The sequence below is a fragment of the Oryzias melastigma genome, linkage group LG24, assembly GCF_002922805.2.
Source record: "Oryzias melastigma strain HK-1 linkage group LG24, ASM292280v2, whole genome shotgun sequence".
NCBI classification, from domain to species: Eukaryota; Metazoa; Chordata; class Actinopteri; order Beloniformes; family Adrianichthyidae; genus Oryzias; species Oryzias melastigma.
In genome coordinates this window covers 18,999,126-19,013,281 of record NC_050535.1, presented here as the reverse complement: position 1 = coordinate 19,013,281, position 14,156 = coordinate 18,999,126, and the positions used below count along the sequence as shown (strand labels likewise).

Here is a 14,156-nt window from a genome sequence, read left to right as displayed (position 1 = left end):
CCTGGATACTGATGGCTGAAGGCGAGGTTCACCCTGGACAGGTCGCTAGTCTGTCGCAGGGCGTCAATCACACAATCATTTACACTCACTTTCACACCTAATTTAGAGCAACAAATTAAACTATGAAGCATGTTTTTGGCCGGAGTCCCACGGGGAGAACATGCTCCTCACAGAAAGGTCCCCAGATGGGGATGTTTCAGGTTCCCCAGCCGGGATTTGAACCGCGGCCTTCTTGCTGGGAGCTTGATGGCTCTTTTAGCAAATAAGGTTGCCGACCCGTGCCAAAGGTTAACAAGAGGACGGACGTGATGCTTCCATGTCCAGAGTGAACCAGGCGTAACGCTGAAGTTCTTCTGTAGTTTTTCTCTGACATTCAGCTGTCTACCCATCCTGCCTTTTCCACCTGGTCGTTGTCGCCTTACTTAAAAAAAGAACCAATAAAAACGTCGACGGTGAAACCTGAATTGCATAAATCTTTTCTGTCAAAAACAGAAAAGAAGAACTCCACGTCTCTCTGAGAGGAAGAGCAGCTTTCAGTCCTGTACTGACTACAGAGGTCAATAATGGTTGGCCATCAATTTTACACACACTTAAATGGAGTGCAGCTACAGGTCGTAAAACACCCTCCATCTGCTGCGTGCATCACTCATCTTTATAACTGCTGGCTCTGTAGCTTTTCTTTCCGATGGCGCTCCTCTTGCGGGCTGCTGTTACTGCAGACATTTGGACTGATAAGCGCCATTATTTTAATTGCTTATTTAAACATTTATGGGTCGCAGTAATCACGGCTCCATCCCCACACATTCAGGGACTCTTTATCTATTTTTTTTTTTGCATTTATTTGTCAGAAATTATAAAGTAATAACAAAGTAAAGTGGCAGAGTTTGCAGAGATGGAACTTCCTGTTGACATTTAATAATTTTACAGTTGAGTATTTTAATGGATTTAAATCTATGTTTTTGGCTGTGGGTTAACCACTACTTCAGCAAAATTACTTTGAAAAACGATTGTTTCCACCCCTCACCCGGTTTGGAACCACAGTTATGAATAATTCAGTCAATTGATGACACGTTTTCTGATGAAAAGCCTTTAAGAGAGCTTAACTCAATTCAATAAACTTTATTGGTCCCCCGGAGGATATTTAAGCGTCATGAGCAGCATGACATGTAAGTGCAAAAGAGTTAAACAAAAATGAAATATTTAAAAAAAGTAACGATAACAAGAAAACAAATGAAATATTTAGATTTGGGGCTGCATGGTGGTGTATTGTTATAACTCTCGTCACACAGCGAGAAGGTTCAGATCCCAGCTGGGTTCCTTCTGTGAGGAGTTTGCATTTCCTCCTCATGCATGTAGTGTTTTTTTCTGAGGACTCCCACAGTCTAAAGAAATGCTTGACTGGTTAATTGAAGATGTAAAATAGTGATTTGCTCCGCCTTTTCCCAACAATAGCTGTGATAGGCTCCAGCACTCAATGAACAAATCGTAGGGTTATATGAATAGTTCTCAACAAACCATCTATTGAATATGAGAGTATTATGAAAATATTGTAAGGAAATATTGCTTCTCAGGAAGGACAGAAAACTATAGATCAGGGTGGGCAAACTGCGACCCCGGGGGCCAAATGTGGCCCGTTTAACTGTTTAGTCTGGCCCATCAAACTGGAATAAATTATATATAAAATCCTAAATAATGTTTTAATTTCCTTGTAACTCTGGTGTGTTCTAGGTGGTACATCGCAAATACATTGACCTTTTTCTATATGTGAGGAGAGTTATTCCCCTCTCATGAGGTGTTGGACGATTTCTTGTTTATCCAACATTTCATGTGTCATTCAAACATTACAAGAACAGCATTTCTGCAAGATTTCTGCAAGATTGTCCCCAGTGGGACATCAACCCATCAGAGCTCTGAAAATAACAGCAAATGCCACAAATTCTGAAATAAAAACTTAAAAATGTTCTGTTTTAAAGTAATTTTCAATCAAATTAAAGCTGGGTTTTCATCCAGATTGTATGTTTCTTTCTCTTCTGAGGTGGATAACAAAAACACTCGACGTATCTACTAACCGTCTGGCCCTTTGTGGCCCACAAATCTAAAAGGCTTTGGAAGCTGCAGAGTCAAAACCTCTTACCCGTTTCCCATTGATTCTTTGTGGTGTTCCGAAACTCTACGGCTGTAATATACTCTCAGCCTCCAGGTGGTGCTGTTAACACTTTCTTTGCCTGTGGCTATGGGTGAAACAATCCACAAGTGGGTCAGTCCTGGGCTTTTTTATGTTAGAAATTCCTAAGATCCTTCACGCACACTTTCAGCTAGCCAAGATGGAGCAACAACAACAAACGGATGAAGTCTAAAGAGCAGCTCCACGTCTCTCATGAGGATCCCAGTTTCATGTTTTCATTGGAAGAAAGTTCCTTTTAGATTGCTCTTGTTTTTAAAATAAAAATAGCCAGTGAGGCCTTGTTATTAAAGATTTCAAAGACAAATGTTTCACACTTTTTATTCATACTAATGTGTGTTACCTTAGTGAATATAGAATAAAAACAAAAAAATGAAAACATATTCTTTAATTTTATCCTTTTATTTCATGACATCCAAAAAAATATTGTATTTATACCATTTAGATTCTAGCTCATTCAGCAAAAAAGTGTTGGAACCCCGCTATAGATACTCAGTAAAAGTGATGCATTTTGTTCTAAACTCCGCCCATTTTTCCTCAGTTCAACCTTCAATCACCGTAACTATCTACCACATGGAGTTTGAGCTTATTCCTGTTTGCTCTAAAAGCTTTAAACAACGTGTACATGCAGGAGCCTTTGCAACACTTGTGTCTCAATTCCCAGAAGAGGGCAACAATAAATGGGAAATGGTTGGCACTTCTATAGAGCTGTTCTAACAATTGGTACTCAAAGCACTTCTACACTGTTTTCTATTTACCCTCTGGGTCACACAAACACACAATTATACACTGATGGAGAAGGGCGAGAAGCAGCGAGACCGAACCCACCGGGGAGGACTGAAGCCCCACAAACAGACGTCCACCACAGACAGCCGGGCCATCCGAATTATTGCTCATCAACCAAACCTTTGTTTCTATGGAAATAATCGTTATCACAGCAACTTTCTTACTATGGTAACCGTCGTTTCACTAGGAACCTGTGTTACCATGGCAATGCCACTGATTATGGTAAACTCCATTTTTATATCAGCGTTTGTTACTAAGATAACACAGGTTAGCATTACTCTCTGGTATGTCTGACCCCTCTTAGGTCATTGACCTGTTCCTCTGTGCGGTTCTGGACTGTTTCCTGACAGATCTTTAGATCTTTCGCACCCCACCAGGTGAGCTCTTGGATGGAGCTCCAGTTGGAGGAAGACTGTGTCAGTGATGTCAATTTATTTGATTTTCTAATAATTGCTCCAACAGTTGATCTCTTGCTAACTGCAGATTATTTACTCCTGTTTTGTTCAGGTGAACAATCTTGTCCCTGGTGTTCTTTGACAGCTCTTTGGTCTCTGTGGAGAGGTTACAGTCTGACTGTTTGGGGTGTGGGTAAGTGCCTTTTCAAAAGATAGAAAGTTTAAATGGGTGACACTAATACAAGGAACAAGTGGAGGATAGAAGGTCTTATAGAAGAAGTAACAGGTCTGTGAGGAACAGAATAGTAGAAAGAAAAATATTATCACCACACTATCTCTACTGTATTGACTCCAAGTCAGTCACACTTCTGTGTTATCAAACCATCCAAATTAGGAAGCAACACGGACTGACTATCAATTTCACATGTTTTTGTGTGAGTGGTAGAGACACAAAACACCCAAACAAAAATAATTACATAAACAGTTGTTTACACAAACCCTCATTTAATTATTGTACCTACACTAGGACCGGTGGCATTAACTACATACGTTTTATGAATTTTTTTCTACATTTTATCTACACATTATCTCTTAAAAAACTTTTAAAGGCAGCAATTGTTTTGATATCTTTGATTTCCTTGTCCAGTTTATTCGTTTCATTCGTTAAGCTATAGGATGTGTTTTTGAATTTGTCCTTCAGATTCTATTCTTCTTGAAGATTTTATGTTGTAAATTAGTTACATTAATTTCTACACCAAGATTTACTGTAGGATAAAAAGTGGTCTGACATTAGAATAATTTATTAGAATAAAATAGAATAATTTATTATTACAGACTCAAAGTCCAAATAACAAGACCATAAAAAAAAACAGAAATTCATTCATAAAAGGTACAGTAATTATACATATGAAAATATAAAGAACAATGGACGTAAGAATCAAAGAGAATCCTTCAGACAGGAGATTACTGAGGAAATCCCGTTCTTCACTGACAGGATTGTAGGAAGTAAGAGGTCAGAATCGTGATTGTAAGACATGTTAGAGAAACAAAGTTCAAGATGTGAGGGCCTATCATCAGCATCTTGTTCAGGATCAGAGCATCAGTCACTTGTCTTCTGGCACAATGTCACCCTGTCAGAGTGAGTGACTTTAACAGATCAGAGATAGACGGCCTCTAATCAGAAAATACTCCTGAGAATTTTGGACAGCCTGTTATCATTGTAGGTATTTACGCTAAAATACTCTTGAGTGTATTTGGAATGTTCCACCTTTTATTCTAACTATCACTGTACTAAGATTCCATATCAAAAGCTCCAAATTGTATGTACACATAAACTGCAGAAACACCTAAAGAACACACGTTGAGATGTAATTAATATCAGTTTTAATCATCATGACCACGTCCGTATCAGGCCTAAAGTCATTAGAAAGTTCAATTGTCCTGCTGAATATGCAATAGTCAATGTGTAACACATATTTGCCTCAGGCATTATTCAATTTTCACTCTCCCAGAGAAGATGTGCTCTCTTATTTGCCTTTCATTGTCTCCTCTTTGGATCCATAATTGCAACCATTTTGTGCAAAGTTGTGCTGGTTTTCACCTGCCCTTCAGACTAAAAATATAGACGCGAAACGACTCCAACAATGCTGCTTTAGTCAGGTTTCTTGTCCCGAACTTATCTTTTATCACTTAGCCAACTGCTAAATTTTGAATATGTTTTTGCAAAAATGCTTAATTCTCTTTATGAATGCAAACTTTTAGTCAATTAGTCCCATGTGCCCTAATTAACTCAAATTACAATATGACTTGACAATAAAGCTGTCCACTTACAATAGAAAGTTTTTAATTGTGACCCAATTTAAATAGAAATGCAGGATGATCAAAGTTCAGGATCTATGTGAGAAAATCCACATTTAATTTACATACAACAACATAAGATCTGTAACACAACACAACACTTAGGTATTTGAGTCCAGCTTTATTCTTTGATGTTTTCTTTTGTTTTGATCGTACTTTTATTTTAATTGGCTGGTGACATGAGAAATTTATGCATTTTTCCAAACAAGAGAAGGTGGCTTGTTATTGTAAAGCAAAAAGGAGGAAGTTTGATGAACCGATGACAATATTGTAAAAGAAATCCTAGTTAAATTTGCTGTACAATATTTGCTAACATGCTTTTTTTAACTTTGAAGTTAGAAGCAATTTGTGGCAAAAAAAACTTTCTTTAAAAAATGTATAATTGGTGAAAGATTAAGAAGAACCAGAAAAGTTGCATCACTGCGATAATGCTTTTGCTGAAAGTAGTCGCTGAAGATGCTGAAGCTTTTTGCTGAAAATGGTGACGCAATTTACTGTAATTGCTGAGGGGAATTGCTGACAATGCAAAAGCTATTTGAAAAATGTTAAATTAGATAAAGACTGGAAATTTAAATAAAGACTATGACAGAGCATTGAAGTTGACCTAAATTCCAGAAAAATTTGCAGTAAAAATTGCTTTAAAATCCTCAATACATGCCATTTTGAAAAGATATTCAGTGTTTTGCTTAAATATGAGCTGAGCTCCAAAGCAGTTTGAAAAAACCTACGTAGATGCAAAATTAACAAACAAAGTTAACTTGTTGCTTGAGCCTAAAATTCCCCAGTAAACTAAATTAGCCAAAATCGATAGAAGCTAATCTCTAAATTAGCCTGTTAAAACCTCAGTAGATAACAAATTAGCCAAAAACGCTAGCATGTTGCTAAAATAGAAGCTAAACTCTAAATTAGCCTATAAAACCCCCAGTAGATAACAAATTAGCAAAAAACTTTAGCATGTTGCTAAAATATTAGGGAATTTGAGTCTGTCTTTGACTGTATGCTTGATCCTGACTTGCACCCCAAAGGGTGGATAACTTAACCTTTTTTTTATTATTTGTTTGTTTTTAAAATCAAGTATGAAAAGTTCATAAGCTATAACAACTTGTAATTGTCTAAGGAGAAATGCAAAGCTTTGTTCTTCAGTTAGAGATAACAATATTGTAGTTTGTCTTAAACTTTTCTGCCAAACTTTATGGCTGACAGCAGCTGATATTTTGGGGAAACTAGAGAATATTATTCATGATTTGTTTTATCAACACCTCATTTGTAAGAAGATGGGGCGCATCATCAATTTTTTCCATTTCATGCATAGATAATGAAACATAAAATAAACATAAATGGTTATACACTACATAACATTTTATTTCCTGTCTTTCCATATATGCACACACCAAAATCCATTGGGAAATAAAATAAATCTTCAACCACATCTTGTTTTTATTCTAGCACACTTCAAGCTGGTCTTCTTGCATCATCTTTCAGCAAACAGATAACCCCTAAAGGCATCCGCATAACATGACTGACAGGTGTAGGTCTGTGTCGTCTTTCTGATAAGGTTTGTTCTCAGGATGGAAAATTGAAGGACACCTAATGAATATCAGCTGGTTTGATCTTTTTTCTCTTCTTCTTTCAGAACTCTGATAACAGAGAGTATCTGACCGGGCGTTTCCGAGTGAGCGTTGAATGTAGCACTCACAGATTGTTTGATATATACAGCAGTCCTGATAAGAATGCACTTGTGAGAGAAAAAAAAGGTGCCATCTTTCTATCAGTGGAAACCACAAATAATGGTAAACTTTGCCATTACCGAGTAAGATTATAATAGGATAAAGCTTGCAAAGGTTTATACATTTTATTAGTTCTGTATTGCCTCCAGAAAGATTGGTTGAGCTTCAGTATGAAGACTGTGTTCATTCACTTGGCAGTCATGTCTCTGGTTTTTGGGTGGAGAATTAGCAGATTTGTGGATGAAAGAAGTCAGTACATAGTTAGTGTCAAAGTCAATACTGAAAACTGGGTCCCAAGACCCACTGAAAAAAAAATAAGGGACAAAGTTTTTGGGGAGCAGAGGCAAACCGGCAACACTCATATTTTTTTACCTGTTGTGATTATATTATAAAACAATTCAGCTTTTTTTTTCCAGAAAAAGTACTCTTTTCCCTGAAGGCACTGTTTGTTTACAGCGAATTGCAACTCCACTTCATTTTGAAAAAATATTTCAAATTCAAGGTGCAGATTGACTCCAAACTGCCAAAGTCTTTGCTGCCTGTGGCCTCATCTAAACTTTTGAAACTGTTATATGGCATAACAATAACAGCAGGAGTGAATACTATTTTAATGACTTTACAAGGCTGGGCACGAGGTCATGCTTGAATCAAACTCGCAACCTATACAAAATATCCTCAACAACGATATAGTTTTTAGTCTATGAAATATGTCTATGTCTACGATTCATTTGTGTTTTTAGTTAGTTTTCAAATTTCAGCATATGTAAATAACCAACCAGCAAGGCCAAGTTAGCCCCATATGGTTTGAAAGTGGAAGAAAATGTCCCCAGTTTCTGAGGCGGCCCCACCCGTGTTTGCCCACATTGACTCAAGTGGGGACTCAGTGTGTTAGCTCATTTGTCTCCAACCACACGGCCACGGACTGGTACCGGTCCGTGAGTCATTTGGTACCAGACTGCAAACAGAAAAAAAAAAGAAATAGATAACTAAGATTATTTCTATTTGGTTTAATTTCTGATCCTGAAGGAAGTTTTATTTGGAAACTGATTCTGTTCACAACATCTGTCTTGGTCACATGTCTTAAAGTGGCTACCTGGGTTGCTAAGCTGGTAGCCAAAAACTAACAACGACCAAACAATTAAACATATTTGGAAAGTTTCTTCAAGGGGAAAAGAGTCTTCGACTTCAAAGAGCAATAAAGCTGCTGTTTACAGGCAAAACTGGGAGTTTTCCTTCACATACGGAATTCTTGAGACAGTTGTTCGCATGTAGCATTTACCTAATACGTAGCGACATGCTCTCGACTGTTTCATACTCGCAGATAATAAAGTTGGAGACACAGTGGATTTACATTTATATTATATTTAGAATATACCAATTTTACAACAGTTGTGCCATTTTATTTTGCTTTATTTATCTATTACACCTTAAAAGTCAGACGTATTTGAGCTAGCATCTGGTTGTTAGCCTCCGCTTTGAAGTCAAAGGGAGAATCTTCATCACAAACTTTAAATCAGCCGCAAACATTTTTTGAAAAATTAAGATTCATTTAAATAAGTTGCTGATTTGTGGAAACTTGTAAATGAGACATTTGAGTATTGAAAAAAATGAATAATGTATATGAAGATAAAATATGATCAATCCTTTTGCCCTGAAAGACAATTGTAGCCTGGATTGAGTGTTAAAATAACATTCTATGGAAAAACAAACAAACAAAAAAAACATGTAATGTTTACTTTATGGAATTTTTTCAAATCAGAAATAACTTCTACATGTCAACAACATTGTTTCTTTTTCAATTTTTTTATTAAATTATTAAGAAAACTTAAGATCCATACATATACTACAACTTTGCTTAATTGAATCTTCATAATCTGTAATAATAAAAAAAAGAAAATCTGATATTTTTAGACTTTTTTCAACAAAATATCTTGTAGTAACATTATCTTTAGAAAAACAGAATTTCAGAAACCGCGTTCTTAAAAATGCCAACTTTAGCCCTGTTCGGATTGGTCCCTTAAATTTTGCCTAATTTAAACCGGTCCTTGGCCTGAAAAAGGTTGGGACCACTGGGTTAGCTCACTACGCTAGCTAGATGCCCGGTGTACAGTGTAGCATGCTAGCGAGCTCTGTTGTAGCACGCTATTGAGCTAGCGCGCTCTGTTGTAGCACGCTATTGAGCTAGCGCGCTCTGTTGTAGTATGCTTAGCTCTGCTAAGGCAAACTCCATTGGAGCATGCTACCGAGCTCCACTGTAGCATGCTAGCAAGCTCTGAGGTAGCGAGCTTCTTTTTATTGAACTAGTGAGCTCTGCTGTAGCATGCTAGCGAGCTCCACTGTTTTGAGCTAGCAAGCTCCTCTGTAGCGAGCTAGCGAATCCACCAGGCGGCTGCCCATGTGCCTACCCACTGAGTGTCCACTTAAGCCAATGTGGGCAAACGCAGAAACTGTGGACAAACCCATTTGGGGCCCATCTGTTTTGCTGACTGGGTATCAATCTTTTGATGCTGAAACACAACTTTTACTTCAATAAAGGACTGAAATATTTAATATGCTTTATATTTTCTTAATACATTTGTGATGCATTTTTGCAGCCTGTAAACTTTGGCTAACATAAAATAGTGTTTACGTGCCGCACATAAACAAGTATATTCCAGACTAATGCACCGTCCATAGGTTTCTAAATGAACTCTCATTGAGCCATAAAAGCTGCAGTTCACCATCATCTGATATTGTCCGACAACCTCGTATGGTTTATCTAAAACCGATTTCTGTGTCTCAACGACTGTGCATGGTCAAATGTACGATGGCCACTACTTCAATCAATCAATCAATCAATCAAGGGTACTTCCTGTTTGAAGTATGTGGGGGAGGGGTCACTCAGTCCAGTTTTGATATCCAGTCATGCTTTATAGTTATGCTTTTTAGAAAAAAACCTTCTGTGACAGAACTTTGGACATCATTAAAAACTCAGCTCCGTCTTCTGTTTCATCTGAAATCTGTTGTGAAATGACAGAAAACGGTCTAATCTCCACACCTTCAGTCCCTTAGCTGGTAATCAAAGCCAGGTGGTTTTCTGCATATCATCAAAGCAGGATTGTGTAGTTCAGCAGTCATGCAGGTGAGCTGTGTAATGATGGTTTGCATTTGCATGCGTTACATGTGGGTCTCTAACATGGGCTGCTGCTGCTAGCACTTTTTGATGGACATCCCAGCACTAATTAACCCAGAGATGTTGCAGAGTTGCACATTATTTTGCACTTCCATCCTTTTGGACACGCTTGTGTTGTGTTGAACTGATCGGTCATGTGGGAGTTTTTCCATAGAGCAGATTAACTCCACCAGTCTCAGGTTTTCCTTCTAACTGATAGAATTGTCTATCACTAACCCTAGAGTGCTTTTCTTGGCATGATATTGACCCTCTTCATTTCCATTTTTGTGTAAATGAAGGATGCAAAGTGTAGATCTTTAGGTGAAAACCTCCGCCTGTATGAAACAAGTTGGGGTTCACCTCCACCAAGTTTGTGGTTATTTTTACTTTTAATTATTATTATTTTAAGGATTAAATCTTTTTTTTTTCTATGGCCGACAAACTGAAAAACCAGGACCTCGGCCTGTTGGACTTATGGCTACATTGTACTGCTAAAGAATGGCAGAAGCGAAAGGTTTTATTAACAGTGCGGCGGAAAGCTTGCAGAATCCATGACATCAGTCAGGAATGGAGGTGGTGGCAGGAGCTGAAACTAAGGAACAATCTGTCAGATTCAAGATTAGCTTTGGAGAACTGGTCTCACACTGCCAGGAGTCGACTGATGAGGCTACTAAGACATGAGCTGCTGGAGAGCTCAGGTTGGAGCATTGACTATATACAGAGAACTGGACAGACCGACTGTGACGTCACCCATAGAAAATACCTCACCTCCATCTCCACCAAAATGTAGCCAATTTGGTTGCCATTTTTCTGCAATATGGACGCCACCTTTTTGAGCCAGTCGACAGTGATTGGTCCAAGTCGACGTTTCTATAGCAACTACTGTCACCTATTGCGAGTAAGCTTGTTGGAAGTCCACACCCCTTCCACTAAAAGCGGCTCAGGAGAATCTGTCAATCAAACGTTTGAGGTGGGGGCATCACATGTTGTTAATGAGGCATCTGATTGGTCAGTTTATAACTTGAGATAAGAAAAAATATTAAAAAAAATAGGTTATGACTAAGATATCACAGCAAGAATGGTGATTCTACTTTATTTCTCTGTAGAAGTATGTGTATGATTCTATGAAGGTGATTTTTGGCTTCTTGGACACTCAGTTTATACAGTCAATGGGTTGGAGCAAGATTCTAAATCCAACAAAAGGTAAAACATGAGACCTTTCAGGCAGAAACTGAGGAAGAACAGACCATTCTTGGATTGTGTTTGTTTTAGTCTATTGTGTTTCATTACTTTTAGTTGTTTTCTTCTTCTTTTCCTTTTGGCTTTTCCCTTCAGGGGTCGCCACAGCGAATCAGTTTCCTCCATCTAAGCCTGTCTTCAGCATCCTCCACTCTAACACCAGCCACCTTCATGTCTTCATTCACTGCATCAATAAACCTCCTCTTTGGTTTGAGTTGTTTTGACCTTTGTTTATATATGCCTTTTATGCCATTTTATGCATTCTAGACATGTCAATAAACAGTTCTTAACGGCTGGATGGATGGATGGATGGATGGATGGATAAATAAGGTTGGGCACCGATTGGGTTTTATTGGGTTCTTTGGTTTTGGTTTTGTTTCCTAGTCGGTGCCAATTTCAGTACTTCAGCAATAAAACATAATGCCTACATCTTCCCAAATCAACACATTCTCATTCCTAATATTGATGCATGATTAAGACCGCCGCATCAAAAAATGACGTTTTGGGTGTGATCCTAAGCTTGACGCCACGTCTGCATTTGAGTGTGTATGTGACACTTCCAATGAATGGAAAACACAGAAATCAGGATTATTTATTGTGAGGAGTTCTCATAATAAATTTACAAAATAAGAAAAAAAAGAAATCCTTCAAAGATTTTCTCATGACCGGAGCTTTTATCTCACTCGGGGGATGTGTCTGGATGACAGACGCTTCCTCTGTGTTTCTGTGTCTCTGTGACTGAGTTTGAAGGCTGTACCTCATTAACCCGAGAGGAGGAAAAATAGGGGACTTTTTTAAATTATTGTCTCAACAAAAATAAGTAAAACATCTCAGTACGGGAGACCCGAGCCGGCTGCTCCTGCTCTCCGCAGTGGCTGTCTGTCTGCCGGCATATTGAGCGAGCTCCGCTGAAGTCCGGGAAGCTGTCTGCAGCCAGGGAACTTCCGCTCAAGGACAGGACAAAAATGCTTGTATTGGATTAGTATTTTACTCGCAGATCAGGCCACCGAAAACGTCACATGTCCAAAGCTGAGTTCCTGATTGGCCAGACATTCGAGCGCTTCATGTGCTCTTGTGTTCGCCTTGCTACTGGTCTTATATGAGCCCGCCCACTATTGCAGGAAAGGCAGAAGTATTGACCAGAACTTCAGCGTTCTACACAGAGTAGAAGTGATTGACATGTCTAAAGACAAATCAACCTTCAATGAAACTTGGCACCAAAATGAGGAACTGATTGCAGCAGCTCCTACCTGGAACCGAATTTCTGTGCCCAACCCGATGGATGGATGATTACTAGAACATTAATGTTGATGAAATTCTAATTAGGATGCTTTAAAGTAAGAAAAAGGAGACAAGATATTTTTAATTATGGGCGTATATGACAAGTTTTCAGGGGACTTGGAAAACAGATGGACAAATGGATTGTAAATACTGTATATTGTTACTATGTCTTAGTGAATATTTGCTAAATTGTTTTGCATTCTTTTTTTTTTTAAACCAAATTATTTTTTTAGTAATAAGTGATACATATGTGTGTATCAGTGTTTGTATTAACCTCCCTTCTTCTCTGAGCCTGTCGTTGTAACATCTCTGCAGACAGACAGGGCTGTTTTTAGCTGTTCTCTCATGGTGTCATCCAACAGCATTATTACTTAACATATATCTCACTTCCAGGTTTGAAATGAAAACCGACTTGGTGCGGTGTGTGTTTTATTTCAGTGGTTTCCTTGGGATGTGATGGTGGATCTAATCAGTGCACCAATAAATACATGCTTTATTGGTGTGTGCCAAGCATGGACAATCCAGCAGGAGACTCTCAGAAGAATACAATGTGATTTATTGCATAATAAACCTCAAGCACTGAAAAAAAAAGTTTCTCTCTTCCCTCTAATATCTGGAGAATTCCTCCCAAAGGAAGGATACATTTGAACAATGTCCATTCTACTTTGTCTTTTCACGTTGTGATCTCAGTTTTAGACAGTAGTTACCTTTTGGGGGTTTTTTTGCATTTCTTTGACTTCTTTACCGTTCTGTGCTTTATTGGAAAATTATTAAACATTCTGCATTTCTTCAGGTGTAATAAATGATGTTTTTCTTGTGGAACATGATGTCTCATTTTTATGTGTGTGCACCTTTTGAAGTGCACATCAGAAGTAAATCAACAGCTCCAGCAGCTCTAATGTCCCATAAAGCTCCGATATTCCCCCAAAGCCGAGCCCCTGGGGTCTCATTCAGCCTGATGCAGCCCTCCTTCTTCCTCTCCCCTGCCTTAAGTACACATTTGTTCTCCCCACCTCTACAATAAAAATCAACTCACACCTCTTTCTAAAAAAGACAGACAGGCTCAGGGTGGAGAAGTCCTGTACATTTTCAGAGAGGATACTTGATGAAATGAAAATCAGACCACAGGACGTCAGTGAGGAGCTTTGTGGCCCTTTAAGACCTGATTCAAGAATCTTTTTGTAGGATTTTCCTTCAATACTTTTTACAAAATATCCTTCAAGAATTTATGACACATTCTGGATAGAAATGAGTTGTTCACAATACTGATTAAAATGTTACTAATTTGTGTAGAAAATTGTCCCATGTGTTCAATCTTTGAGAAACATAAACATAAATGCCTTTGTATCCTAAACCTAAAACAATTGTAAGATTATTTTTGTAATGTTTTCTGGTTTTGGAGTGTTTGTTGAAGAGGCGAAAAGTCTAACAATGTCTGGGACGAAGCAAACAACACTTTCGAAACAACAACAATATACTTACAGTATATTACATATATGGAAGCAATATTTATCAGTATATTGAAATACTCCAACTAT

General features: G+C 38.1%; 1 long non-coding RNA gene across 1 annotated transcript; it reads left to right on the top strand.

Moving 5' to 3' along the window:
* Positions 1 to 2,439: 2,439 nt before the first annotated feature.
* LOC112158482 lies at positions 2,440 to 13,229 on the top strand. The gene is made up of 3 exons (XR_002921318.2): positions 2,440 to 3,345; positions 3,476 to 3,556; positions 13,057 to 13,229. It is a non-coding gene; the product is annotated as an uncharacterized LOC112158482 (long non-coding RNA).
* The last annotated feature ends 927 nt before the right edge of the window (positions 13,230 to 14,156 follow it).